This window comes from Ranitomeya imitator, chromosome 1 (assembly GCF_032444005.1).
Source record: "Ranitomeya imitator isolate aRanImi1 chromosome 1, aRanImi1.pri, whole genome shotgun sequence".
NCBI classification, from domain to species: Eukaryota; Metazoa; Chordata; class Amphibia; order Anura; family Dendrobatidae; genus Ranitomeya; species Ranitomeya imitator.
The window spans coordinates 326,293,045-326,307,869 of record NC_091282.1 but is presented as its reverse complement, the minus strand read 5'-3'; the positions used below and the strand labels follow the sequence as shown (position 1 = coordinate 326,307,869).

General features: G+C 48.1%; 1 protein-coding gene across 4 annotated transcripts in view; it reads right to left on the bottom strand.

Moving 5' to 3' along the window:
* Nucleotides 1-819, bottom strand: part of TPST2 (tyrosylprotein sulfotransferase 2) — a 97,898-nt gene extending 97,079 nt beyond the window's left edge. Inside the window, exon 1 of one of the 4 annotated variants that reach the window (XM_069758877.1) lies at nucleotides 543-819. The gene's annotated coding sequence lies outside the window, so the exon portion shown is untranslated. The remainder of the gene's footprint in view (nucleotides 1-542) is intronic. The other 3 variants (XM_069758904.1, XM_069758895.1, XM_069758920.1) reach the window with 3 other exon arrangements.
* Nucleotides 820-14,825: the final 14,006 nt, after the last annotated feature.

The window sequence follows — 14,825 nt, the reverse complement described above, 5'->3', positions numbered from 1 at the left end:
AGCTTTCAGCAAGTAATCTGTGAAAATAATGGGCAGAATCAGGATGATAAAAGCTGCGGTATATCCCGCACACCCCAGCCACACGCCATGCCGGCTACCAAACATGTGAAGAAGGCCACTGGCCGGCAGCCGACTGGCAAGGGTTGTGCCACCGCTGCAATGTTTACACCTGGGCAACACAGATCACCTCTGAAGTTCTGACATTGCCAGCAGCATGGCCAACAAGCAATGGCCAATCCCTTTAAGAACAGCTCCACAAGTTGTCACTCAGCTTTCCTGGCACCCTGAGCGGCTGATGTGCCCAGTGACATATACTAGAGCCATGTCCCATGGTGGCAATCAGGAGTCAGGGTGACGGGGAGACACAGCTTGTACCCAGCTCTGCCAGACAGCTCACAAATGGCTGAAGCCTTCAGACGTAACAATGATTATTGGGGCTTCAGGAGTCCACACCTGGCGGTAATGGTGGGTACACTGCGCCCATACACGACCACCACACAGGCACATAGGATACCACAGTGCACCGGCACAGCCGCACTCACCTCTCCGCTGCCCCCCGCATGGAGCTGCCAGCAGCCGGGAACCTCTCTCCTCTCACCAGCAGTGCCCTCACCAACCCGAGGCGCGCACCCACGCACCAACTCCCTCCCCCGCCACTGAGCCTCACACAGGCCCCGCCCACGCCAGGACGCGCACTAGTCTCCGCCCCCAGGCCTGTCCCCGGCTGCAGGTTCTGGGGAGTCAGTGTGCTGGTGGCTGTGTGGCCCGCTGTACGGCCGTGTGCTGTCTGTCTGCAGGGTGTATGGTCCGCGTACGGAGGGACGGTCACACTGTGCAGGCGGTGACGGAGGGACAACAGCCCGTCATGAGCCCCGTACATAGAGACAGCAAGACCTGTGGGGAAGACAGCCGGTAGTGACAGCCGGGCCGGGGGCAGGAGGCCGTGTACAGACATAGGAGCACACTACACGTACCATAAATTTAATACCATACAAAACTATATATCATAATATTCTACACATACCTAAATATTATACTACATATACCATAGAATACTCTATATGTCATAATATACTACATATACCATAATATTATACTACATATAACATTATACTACATATACCATACAATACTCTATATGTCATAATATACTACATATACCATAATATTATACTACATATACCATACAATACTCTATATGTCATAATATACTACATATACCATAATATTATACTGCATATACCATACAATACTCTATATGTCATAATATACTACATATACCATAGTATTATACTACATATACCATAACATTATACTACATATACCATACAATACTCTATATGTCATATTATACTACATATACCATAATATTATACTACATATACCATACAATACTCTATATGTCATAATATACTACATATACCATAATATTATACTGCATATACCATGCAATACTCTATATGTCATAATATACTACATATACCATAGTATTATACTACATATACCATAATATTATACTACATGTACCATACAATACTCTATATGTCATAATATACTACATATACCATAGTATTATACTACATATACCATAATATTATACTACATATACCATAATATTATACTACATATACCAGGGGTGTCAAACTGCATTCCTCGAGGGCCGCAAACCATGCGGGTTTTCAAGATTTCCTTAGCATTGCACAAGGTGCTGTAATCATGATGTGTGTAGGTGATTAAATTATCACCTGTGCAGTAAAAGGAAATCCTGAAAACATGACCTGGTTGCAGCCCTTGAGGAATGCAGTTTGACACCCCTGACATATACCATACAATACTCTATATGTCATAATATACTACATATACCATAATATTATACTACATATATCATACAATACTCTATATGTCATAATATACTACATATACCATAGTATTATACTACACATACCATAATATTATACTACATATACCATACAATACTCTATATGTCATAATATACTACATATACCATAATATTATACTACACATACCATACAAAACAAAACTATATTATACTATACTACACATACCTAAATATTATACTACATATACCATACAATATTCTATATGTCATAATATACTACATATACCATAATATACTATCACAGAAAATTATAAAACTTTATAACACCAGCTTGAAAAATGATTTTAAAATTCAAAATGTTGGCCTACTGAAATGTATGTTCAGTACATGCACTCAATACTTGGTCGGGGCTCTTTTTGCATCAATTACTGCATCAATGCGGCGTGGCATGGAAGCGATCAGCCTGTGGCACTTCTGAGGTGTTATGGAAGCCCAGGTTGCTTTGATAGCAGCATTCAGCTCGTCTGCATTGTTGAGTCTGGTGTCTCTCCTCTTCCTCTTGACAATATGCCATAGATTCTCTATGGGGTTAAGGTCAGGCGAGTTTTCTGGCCAATGAAGCACAGTGATACTGTTTTTATACCAGGTATTGGTACTTTTGGCAGTGTGGACAGGTGCCAAGTCCTGCTGGAAAATGACATTTCCATCTCCAAAAAGCTTGTCAGCAGAGAGAAGCATGAAGTGCTCTAAAATTTCCTGGTAGACGGCTGCACTGACTTTGGTCTTGATAACACACAGTGGACCTACACCAGCAGATGACATGGCTCCCCAAACATCACTGATTGTGGAAACTTCACACTAGACCTCAAGCAGCTTTGGATTGTGTGCGTCTCCACTCTTCCTCCAGACTCTGGGACCTTCATTTCCAAATTAAGTGCAAAATTTACTTTCATCTGAAAACAACACCTTGAACCACTGAGCAGCAGTCTAGTTCTTTTTCTCCTCGGCCCTGGTAAGATGCTTCTGGCGTTGTCTATTGGTCATGAGTGGCTTGACACAAGGAATGCGACACTTGTAGCCCATGTCCTGGATACGTCTGTGTGTGGTGGCTCTTGAAGCAATTAATCCAGTAGCAGTCCGCTCCTTGTGAATCTCCCGCAAATTTTTAAATGGCCTTTTCTTAACAATCCTTTCAAGGCTGCTGTTATCCCGGTTGCTTGTGCACCTTTTTCTACTACACTTTTTCCTTCCACTCAACTTTCCATTAATATGCTTGGATACCGCACTCTGTGAGCAGACAGACCTTTTGTGGCTTACCCTCCTTGTGGACTGTGTCGATGACTGCCTTCTGGAAATGTGTCAAGTCTGCAGTCTTCCCCATGATTGTGGTGCCTACTGAAACAGACTAGGGGACCTTTCTAAACGCTTAGGAAGCCTTTGCAGGTGTTTCTGTTAATTATTCTAATTTACTGAGATAATGACTATTGAGTTTTCATTGGCTGTAAGCCATAATCATCAACATTAACAGAAAATAAACACTTGAAATACATCACTCTGTTTGTAATGACTATATATAATATATGAGTTTCACTTTTTCTATTGAAGAACTGAAAAAAAATAACTTTTTGATGGTATTCTAATTTTGTGAGAAGCACCTGTATACCATAATATCACCATACAATACTATACATGTCTTAATATACTACATATACCATAATACTATATAATACTCTGTCATAATACACGTCGTCAAAATTGTTGGTACCCCTCGTTTAATGATAGAAAAACCTACAATGGTCACAGAAATAACTTGAATCTGACAAAAGTCATAATAAATAAAAGATCAATGGAAATGAACAAATGAAAGTCAGACATTTCTTTTCAACCATGCTTCCACAGAATAAAAAAAAAATAAAACTCATGAAATAGGCCTGGACAGAAATGATGGCACCCCTGAAAATAATGTGACAAAAGGGACATGTTAAATCAAGGTATCTCCACTAATTAGCATCACAGGTGTCTACAATCTTGAAATCAGTGAATGGGCCTGTATATAGGGCTACAGATACTCACTGGGCTGTTTGGTGACATGGTGGGTATCACACTCAACATGGACCAGAGGAAGCGAAGGAAAGAGTTGTCTCAGGAGATTAGAAAGAAAACTGGAGACAAACATGTTAAAGGTAGAAGTTATAAGTCCATCGCCAAGCAGTTTGATGTTCCTGTGACTACAGTTGTACTTATTCAGAAATTTAAGATACATGGGACTGTAGCCAACCTCCCTGGGGTGGCTGCAGGAGGGAAACTGATGACAAAAGAGACGGATAATACGAATGGTATCAAAAGAACCCGAAAAACTTCTAACCAGATTAAAGGTGAACTTCAAGCTCAAGGAACATCAGGGTCAGATCGCACCATCCGTCGTTGTATGAGCCAAAGTGGGCTTCATGGAAGATGACCAAGGAGGATACTATTGTTGAAAAAAAAATCATAAAAAAGCCAGACTGGAATTTGCCAAATTACATGTTGTCCTATGGACAGATGAGACAAAAATGGAACTTTTTTGGCAAGCACATCAGCTTTATGTTCACAGACGGAAAAATGAAGCATATTAAGAAAAGAACACTGTCCCTACTGTGAAACATGGAGGAGGCTCTGTTATGTTCTGGGGCTGCTTTGCTGCATCTGGCACAGCGTGTCTAGAATCTTTGCAGGGTACAATGAAATCTAAACTATCAAGGGATTATACAGAGAAATGTGCTATGATAATGACCCAAAACACACAGTTAAAAACATCCAAGAGTGGCTAAGAGGAAAATATTGGACTATTCTGAAGTGGCCTTCTATGAGCCCTGACCTAAATCCTATTGAGCATCTTTGGAAAGAGCTGAAACATGCCGTCTGGAAAAGGCAACCTGCAAACATGAGACAACTGGAGCAGTTTGCTCTTGAGTGGGCCAAAATACCTGTCGAGAGGTGCAGAAGTCTCATTGACAGTTACAGGAATCGTTTTATTGCAGTGATTGCCTCAAAAGGTTGCACAACAAAATATTAAGTTAAGGGTACCATCATTTCTGTCCAGGCCTATTTAATGAGTTTTATTTTTTTTTATTCTGTGGAAGCATGGTTTGTTAGGAGTTGAGTTCCCACCGCTGCACAGGGGGAATCTCGAACCATGTCTGCTGCGGTCTCCCATTCTGCATCGGCCGCAGTGGAGCCTGCTCAGCAGAGACGTCGGTCCCAGCGTCTCACTAAATCTGATACTGTGTAAAGAGTTACTGCTGTCTCTCCAGGCTCTACTATTGTACCCTGCACTGGTCTGCAACGAGCAGGCTTTTCTGGGACGAAGTCCTGTTTTGCACACACTGAGCATGCCCAGGGTAAGATCTCTCAGTGGAGATCAAGGGTCACATGCTCAGGTACTGCAGCAACTTCCATTGGTCCTCCAGGAAGGTCCTGTACCTGATCAAGTTCTGTGGCAGCCTTATATTGCTGGAGCAGTCCTTTTCCAAAAGGATGCTCAAGGTCGGAAGCATCCTTGCTTCTTCCTCTCCAAGACCTTCACTCCGGCGGAGAAGAATTATTCCATCGGGGACAGGGAGTTGCTAGCCATGAAGTTGGCTTTCTCAGAGTGGAGACACCTCTTGGAGGGAGCTCGCTTTCCCTTCCAGTTTTTCACTGACCACAAAAACTTGGTATATCTACAGACGGCCCAGCGGCTGAATTCTCGCCAGGATAGATGGTCCCTGTTCTTCTCCCGGTTTCATTTTACTCTTCATTTTCTCTCCGGGGAGAAGAACATTCGCGCCGACGCTCTCTCCCGCTCTGTAGTGTCATCTGAGAAGGAGGAGGAGGAGCCTCGGCTTATTGTCCCTTCTGGGAGCCTGAGAACTGTAGCTACGGTTTCGCTAGAGTCTGTGCCCCCGGGCAAGACTTTTGTGCCAGCGAATTTGCGACCGGAGGATCTTGCTTGGGCTCACTCGTCCAGAGTGGGTGGGCATTTTGGGACCAAAAGGACATCTGAGCTTTTGGCGAGAACGTACTGGTGGCCGTATATGGCCCGTGATGTCGGGGACTATATTCGGGTGTGCGTTTCCTGCGCCCAGAATCGGTCTCCTCGGCAATAGCCTGCTGGGTTGCTTTACCCCCTACCGGTGGCAGACAGGCCCTGGGAAATGGTCAGGATGGACTTTGTGGTGGGCTTACCCACGTCTCGTAGCTGCACCGTTATCTGGGTTGTCACCGATCATTTCTCTAAAATGGTGCACTTGGTGCTGCTTCCACGGTTACCTTCTGCACGGGTCTTGGCTGCGTTGTTCATAAAGCATATTTTCCGTTTACATGGAATGCCTGATAAAATTGTCAGCGACTGGGGTCCCCAGTTCGCGTCTCGGTTTTGGAGAGAGCTCTGCCATTTACTCAGCATAGAGTTGAATCTCTCCTCTGCATACCATCCCGAGACGAATGGGTTGGTAGAGAGGACCAACCAGACTCTGGTGACATACTTGCGACATTTTGTCTCTGCTAGGCAGGATGACTGGGCATCTTTGCTACCTTGGACGGAATTTGCCTTGAACAACGCCGTAGCCGATTCCACTGGGCAGACTCCTTTTCTCCTTAATTACTGCCAGCATCCGCGTGTCCCTGTGCCCATGCCCATGTCATCCACCAATTCTAGGGTGGCAGACTGGGCGGTGGAGGCACGTGACATTTGGGACCATACACAGGATGCCATCCGGGCCTCCAAGGAGAGAATGAGGGTTTCTGCTGATACACACCGGCGCCCCGCTCTGACCTTTGCTCCTGGCGACTTAGTGTGGCTCTCCGCCCGTAACATCAGGCTGCGAGTTGAGTCCACTAAGTTTGCGCCTCGCTACATTGGCCCGTTCAAGGTTCTGGAACAGGTCAACCCTGTGGTCTACCGTTTGGCTATTCCTCCATGCCTTGGTATCACCGACACTTTTCACGTTTCCCTCCTAAAGCCCGTTCTTTTGTCCCGGTTTTCTGAGTCATCTGCCGTGACATCGGGTTCATCCATGGATGAGTTTGAGGTGAATGCTATCATGGGGTGCAAGGTGGTACATGGCAAGAAATTTTATCTGGTGGACTGGAAGGGTCACGGTCCAGAAGATAGAACCTGGGAACCTGTGGAGCACATTAGGGCTCCGCTGCTCATTGCAGCTTTTGAGCGTAGCGAGGCTCAAGGAGGGGGGCCCTAGGAGGGGGGTAATGTTAGGAGTCGAGTTCCCGTCGCTGCACAGGGGGAATCTTGAACCATGTCTGCTGCGGTCTCCCATTCTGCATCGGCCGCAGTGGAGCCTGCTCAGCGGAGACGTCGGTCCCAGCATCTCACTGAATCTGATACTGTGCAAAGGGTTACTGCTGTCTCTCCAGGCTCTACTATTGTACCCTGCACTGGTCTGCGGCGAGCAGGCTTTTCTGGGACTAAGTCCTGCTTTGCACACACTGAGCATGCCCAGGGTAAGATCTCAGTGGAGATCAAGGGTCACATGCTCAGGTACTGCAGCAACTTCCATTGGTCCTCCAGGAAGGTCCTGTACCTGATCAAGTTCTGTGGCAGCCTTCCATTGGTCCTTCTGGGAAGGTCCTGTAGGTGCTACAGCTATAAAAGGTTCTCATGACCGCACGGCCATGCGTTAGTATCAAATATGTACGAGCTCAGCGCCAGTGTGGTAGTGTGTGTGGTCAGGGACCCGGCTGAAATAAGCCCCTAGAATTCTGGCACCTCCGGCGAGGAGTTTTGTGTATGCAGTCAGGGACCCGGCTGAAATAAGCCCCTAGAATGCTGGCACCTCTGGCGAGGAGTTTATGTCTGAATTCAGGGCTGGCTAATAGCCATTAGAATTCCGGCTCCACGGGAGAGGAGCTGCTTGTTGGTTGGACTGCATGACCACTGCTCTACACAGTAGCTGTGTCCCCTGTGAGCTATACAGGGCACAACGTGTTAGGGCTAGCGGAACGCACCAAATAATGAGACAGATAGAGTATGGTGCGTTCGCAGCCCGGGGTCCACCGTGCAGAGATGGAACCTGCTGCCAAGTAATGACGGACTATATGGCGGTACTCATAAGTATACACACATGGGTTAAACTTCACCCAGCGTGAAGGAAGCGATACCGCACATAGAGCGCGAGCAAGTAGTCAGCGAACTCAATCCCAACTAGGATTGGAGTCCGATTAGACCCTTGCTGGCACAACACCGCAACTGGGTGTGTAAGGAAGCTGAATAACAATATTAAGGCACAAGAGTGCATGCGGTGCCGCACTGACGAACGCCACTAACCACCCAGGCTTGGGTAAGGAAAGCACAGAGGAAGTGCACGGCGCCGTACTGGCGGTCACAGCAACTGGACGCTGTAATGTGTGATTCGTGCTGTAGGATAAGTCGGGCGCTAGATAGCAACCATACACCTTCCGCGATCAGACATTCAATAGGGTAGGGGTATCCAAGGACGACTTGCACTCACAACATACACACATTAACAATTCTACACTAGCGCATGGCCGTGCGGTCATGCGCAGTTTATATAGTTGCAGCACAGGAAGTGGCCACAGAAACTTTGCCCTTCCAAGACCTGCCAAGAGGACCAATGGAATGTGCTGCAGAGCCTGAGCACATGACCCTCGATCTCCAACGGGAGATCTTGCCCTGGGCATGCTCAGTGTGTGCAGACAAGGACTTAGTCCCAGAGAAGTCCGCTCGCTGCTGACCAGCACTGGCTTTAATGGCAGAAGCTGAAGAAGCAGCAGTAACTCTCTGTACAGAGTGAGACTGAGCAAGACGCTGGGACCGACGTCCCTGCTGAGCAGACTCCACTGCGGCTGGATAAGAATGGGAGACCGCAGCGGAGATGGCTCGAGATTCCCCCTGTGCAGAAGCGGGAACTCGAGACCTAACATTACCCCCCCCCTAGGGCCCCCCCCTCCTTGGGCCTCGCTACGCTCGAAGGCAGCAATGAGCTGTGGGGCCCGAATGTTTTCAGCAGGCTCCCATGACCTGTCCTCTGGGCCATAACCCTTCCAATCCACCAGATAGAACTTTTTGCCGCGTACCACCTTGCACCCCAAAATAGCGTTCACCTCGTAATCGTCCGTAGACGAACCCGATGTCCCGGCAGATGACTCGGAAAACCGGGACATGTATACGGGTTTCAAGAGGGACACATGAAAGGTGTCGGTGATACCCAAGCGTGGAGGAAGAGCCAAACGGTAGACCACAGGATTAACCCGTTCGAGAACCTTGAAGGGACCCAAGTAGCGAGGAGCAAACTTAGTGGACTCAACTCGCAGCCTGATGTTACGGGCGGAGAGCCACACCAAGTCGCCAGGAGCAAAGGTCGGAGCGGGACGCCGATGAACATTGGCGGAGGACCTCATTCTCTCCTTGGAGGCCCGAATGGCATCCTGCGTGCGGTCCCAAATGTCCCGTGCCTCCACAGCCCAGTCTGCCACCATGGAGTCAGCAGAAGACACAGGCATGGGCACAGGAACACGCGGATGCTGGCCGTAATTTAGGAGGAATGGAGTCTGACCGGTGGAGTCGGCTACGGCATTGTTAAGTGCAAACTCTGCCCACGGTAGCAAGGATGCCCAGTCATCCTGCCTGGCAGAAACAAAATGTCGTAAATATGTGACCAAGGTCTGGTTGGCCCTCTCTACCAACCCATTCGTCTCGGGATGATATGCCGAAGAGAGATTCAACTCAATACTGAGTAGACGACAAAGCTCTCTCCAGAATCGAGACGCAAACTGGGGACCCCGGTCACTAACAATTTTGTCTGGCATACCGTGTAGGCAAAAGATATGCTTGATGAACAAGACAGCCAACGCCCGTGCAGAAGGTAGCCGTGGAAGAGGCACCAAGTGCACCATTTTGGAAAAATGGTCGGTGATCACCCAGAAAATGGTGCAGTTACGAGACTTGGGTAAGCCCACCACAAAGTCCATCCCGACCATCTCCCAGGGCCTGTCCGCCACCGGCTGAGGATAAAGCAAACCAGCTGGCCGTTGCCGAGGAGTCTTGTTCTTGGCGCAAGAGACACACGCCCGAACATACTCTGCGACATCACGAGCCATATGCGGCCACCAGTATGTCCTCGTCAGTAACTCAGATGTCCTTTTGGTACCAAAATGTCCACCCACCCTGGACGAGTGTGCCCAAGAGAGAACCTCCGGTCGCAAACTGGATGGAACAAAAGTCTTGCCTGGGGGCACAGACTCTAGCGAAACCGGGGCCACAGTTCTCAAGCTCTAGGTGGGGACAATAAGCCGAGGCTCCTCCTCCTCCTCCGCAGATGACACAACGGAGCGAGAGAGAGCGTCGGCCCGAATGTTCTTCTCCCCAGAAAGAAAATGGAGGGTGAAATGAAACCGGGAGAAGAATAAGGACCATCTGGCCTGGCGAGAATTCAACCGCTGGGCTGTCTGCAGGTACACCAAATTTTTATGGTCTGTGAAGACTTGGAAGGGAAAACGTGCTCCCTCCAAGAGATGTCTCCACTCCGAGAAAGCCAACTTCATGGCTAGCAACTCCCTGTCCCCGATGGAATAATTCCTCTCTGCTGGTGAGAAGGTCTTGGAGAAAAAGAAGCAAGGATGCTTCCGACCTTGAGCATCCTTTTGGAAGAGGACTGCTCCAGCACCAACAGAAGAGGCATCCACCTCCATGATAAATGGCTTATCAACATCGGGGCGATGTAGGATGGGAGCGCTAGCGAAGTGTGACTTTATAGAGTTAAAGGCCTTGGAGACCTCCTCAGACCACAATTTGGGATTCGCCCCCTTCTTGGTGAGGGCAACCAAGGGAGCTACCAAAGTTGAGAAGTGCGGAATGAACTGACGATAATAATTAATGAACCCCGGGGGCGTGGCCTGAGAGTCCATGTGAACGGACGTGCGGCAGGGAGCTCCCGCTGCTGTATATTCAATAATCCTACAGAGCCGCTGCTGTTCGGTCCCTGAGGGGGCTTACCGGCTGCGGGGAGACTTGGAGAGTCCGGCGGTGCTGAGTGGTAGCGCTGGAACCGGCGAATATGACCAGGAGATGGCAGAAGGACGCGGGAGTCGGGGATGCAGGCGCAATCCAAGATGGCGCCGATACAAGGGAGAAGGCAGACAAGGAGAACGCCGCATGTAGAAAACGCATGGAGGTAGCGGCAAAGCTCCAGCAGTTTGCGAGAGCGGAGGCCGCAGAGGAGGGAGCCGGAGCTGATACCGAGAAGGAGGAGGAGGAGAGCCCAGCAGGAGAACATGAGGTACAACAGGGGAGAAAGGAGAGCAAAATGGCGGTGGCAGAAGGGGGACCCGAGAAAATGGCGCCAGAAGCTGAGCCTACCTTGAGAGACGTTTGTGCGCTGGTTTCTTCATGTAAACAGTCTCTGACTTTACAGATACAGAAGGTTAAGGGAGACACAGCCCAGATAAACGCAGCCATGCAGAAGATTGACAAACGTGTGGGGGAGGTAGAGGAGAGAGTGAGCACTGCAGAAGACCATATAGTGCAGCTGCAAAAAGCAGAGAAGAAGTTCACTCAAGCTATAGCTGAATTGGCTGCTAAAAATGAGGACCTTGAGAATAGGTCCAGAAGAAACAATATTCGCATAGTGGGCATCCCTGAAAAAGCTGAAGGGAGGAATCCAACTGAGTATATTGAAAACTGGCTGTTAGAGACTTTTGGAGATATGGCGCTAACAAAAGTGTTCGCGGTAGAGAGAGCGCATAGGGTCCCGCCGAAACCACCTGTCCCTGGAGCGAATCCCCGTACCATGCTTGCCAAAATTCTAAATTATAGAGACAGAGACATTATCCTGAGGAAGGCTAGAGACATGACGGATCTGACAGTTGAAGGCCAAAGGATTGCTATCTACCCGGACTATTCTGCTCTGGTGCAGAAACAACGGATGATGTTCACGGGTATCAAGAGACGGCTGAGGGAGCTGGGAGTGCAGTACTCTATGATGTTTCCAGCAAGACTGAGGGTGGTGGCGTTTGATAAAATTCACTTTTTTCAGAAGCCGGAGGAAGCTACCCAGTGGATCGATATTAATGCTAAAAGGCTTAAAGGAAAAGGAGACTGAAACTGTGGGGTGATTCTGAATGTGATTACTTCTCTGTCAGTTGGAAAAGAATCTTGTGATTGACAACTCAGGGGGTATGGGTGGTGAAGAAGGGAGCTGGATTGTAATCAGTTAAAGGGATGGTGTAATGGCTGCTGGGAAAGGGGGAGGAAGGGTAAGCGGCATATTATAAGTATATGCAGGTTTCTTGCGTGTGTAAATAATTCTATGTTAAAATATTTTGAGACACGTTGTTTTTCAAAATGTATGGAATCCTGTTATGTACAGTGGTGGGAGGAGGGTTGGGAAGGCAATGCCAAACGGAGTGTTCGCTATGGGCGATGATGCCCCACTCTTGAAAAGAGGTGGAATGGTTAGATGTGAGGGGGGATGGGTGCGAGGGGGAGTTGGGAGAGGGGGGGGGAGGGAAGTTAGACAGCTCGTGCTCAAGAATGATGATACTCTTAGTGAAGATGAGTCAATTGATGGGGACCCGTTTCAAGATTTTGTGCTGGAATGTGAGAGGCCTAGGGGAAAAATCCAGACGAGCCACGAGTTTGCAATATGCAAGAGACCAACGGGCCTCAATGATATGCTTGCTGGAGACGCATTTGGTAAGGGAAAAGGTGGATGTCCTAAATAGACGTTGGATTCAAAAGGGATACCACTCTACCTTCTCCACGTATGCAAGAGGAGTCTCAATCTTGGTTCCAGCGGGAGTTCAGTATGAGGAGGTGAAGGTATATGTGGATGTGGATGGGCAGTACGTACTAATACAGTGTATATTGTATGGAGTGATGATGTGTGTTGCTGCGATGTATATTCCGCCCCCCTACTCTAGCAGGAAGATTAGAGAAGTAATGGAGCGAGTGGAAAGATGGGGGCCAACACCGTTAATGATTATCGGGGATCTAAATAACATCTGTGATGATTATTGGGACAAAAATAAAAATACTCAGAATAGGTCGGAGGGACACATTACAACATTTGGCACCTATATACAGGAGATAGGTATGATTGATCTTTGGAGGGTCAGACATATTGGGGAAAGAGGGTACTCATGTTATTCACCAGCGCATGCCACGCTCTCTAGAATTGATATGGCTCTGGGTAACAGGATCTTAGACACACTGGTTGGGGAGGTGAGATATCTGCCAAGGGCCTTGTCAGACCATAGTCCAATTGAAGTAGAGGTTAGATTGGAGGGGGCACGTTCGATAAATGGGAGAGATTGGAAGATTCATCCTAATTGGTTACAGAGCATTGAGTTGGAAAGTATAGGACGGGAGGTGGCGGAGTTCTTTGTCCTAAATGATGGAAGCACAGACGCTCTTACGATTTGGGATGCAATGAAGGCGTATCTGAGGGGACTACTCTTTAGGGACATTAGTAGGTGTAAGCGGAGGACGAGGGAGGCAGAAAAGGCGGCAGTTGAGGAGTTGAAGGAGGCAGAAGATGGGATGGCCACACTGGGAACTCCTGAGGCAGAGAGAAGGATGAAAAATGCACAAAACCATTTGGAAAAAATTCTGTTAGACAAAGCTGAGAGGAAGCGGGATTTCCAAGGAGTGTTGTTTTATCAGGAAGGAGAAACAGTGGGACATATGCCGTCGGTGGTGGCTGCTGCTCAGAGAGGATCTTCATATATACACTCTTTGGAACCTACAAGTGGAGGTAGAATAACGGAAACGCCTGAGATTTTGAGGGCCTTCGCGGACTTCTATGCAGATTTGCATTCCTCCCGGTTGGGAGAATCGGTCGAGGATACATTGACCTTCTTGGAGGGTCTGGATCTGCCGAGACTGAATGAGGCAGATAGGGAGAGCCTTGAGGCCCCTATCACTGAGGAGGAATTGAGTCGGGCATTGATGTCCATGGCTAATGGGAAGGTGCCTGGGGTTGATGGGTTACCCGCTGAGATTTATAAAGGTTTGGCAGAAGTGTTGATTCCTAGATTAAAAATGGTACTGGAGGAAGCTAGGTCCTGTGGGTGCTTGCCAGCCTCTATGAGAGAGGCCATAATAGTGGTTATTCCAAAGGAGGATAAGGATTTGGGGAAGCCGGAGTCGTACCGACCAATTTCCTTACTAACTATTGATGTCAAGCTTCTGGCCAAAGTGTTGGCTCTCCGTCTCTCTAGTGTAATTGCGAGTCTGGTGCATTCGGACCAGTCTGGCTTTATGCCTGATAGGTCAACGGCGATTAATTTGCGGAGGCTATATGTGAATCTGCAGGTGGAGTCTGACAACTGTGGTCGAAGAGTGATTGTATCGTTAGATGCCCATAAGGCGTTTGACAGTGTTGAGTGGGGATACCTACGGCAGGTGTTGGAATGTATGGGGTTTGGTCCGCAGTTTGTGGCCTGGATACAGCTGTTGTATTCATTACCGTCGGCTAGAATTAGAGTGAACGGGGAGCTGTCTCGGCCTATAGAGCTGGCTAGGGGTACTAGGCAGGGATGCCCGCTCTCGCCCCTCCTGTTTGCTTTAGCTGTAGAACCTCTTGCTGCTAAGATTCGGCAGTCTGATAGAGTCCCTGGGTTTAGGTATGGGAAAATTGAGGAAAAAATAGCGCTATACGCGGATGACGTTTTGCTGTTCCTGGCTGATCCGGATGATTCACTGAGAGGGGCCATTGAAATTGTTGAGAGATTTGGTACCGTGTCGGGACTAACAATTAATTGGGGTAAATCGGTTCTTTTTAGGGTGGATGACGTAGGAGAGAATGTGAGTGAGGATGTTGGGAATGAGAGGCTAAAGGTGGTTTCCCAATTTAAATACCTTGCAATATGGATTTCGGTCCCAATTGCGGAGTTCCTACAAAGGAATTTGACTCCTGTTATGGGGGTACTCAAGGCGAAGGTAGATGCCTGGAATAAACTGCATCTATCGGTGGTCGGAAGGGTTAAC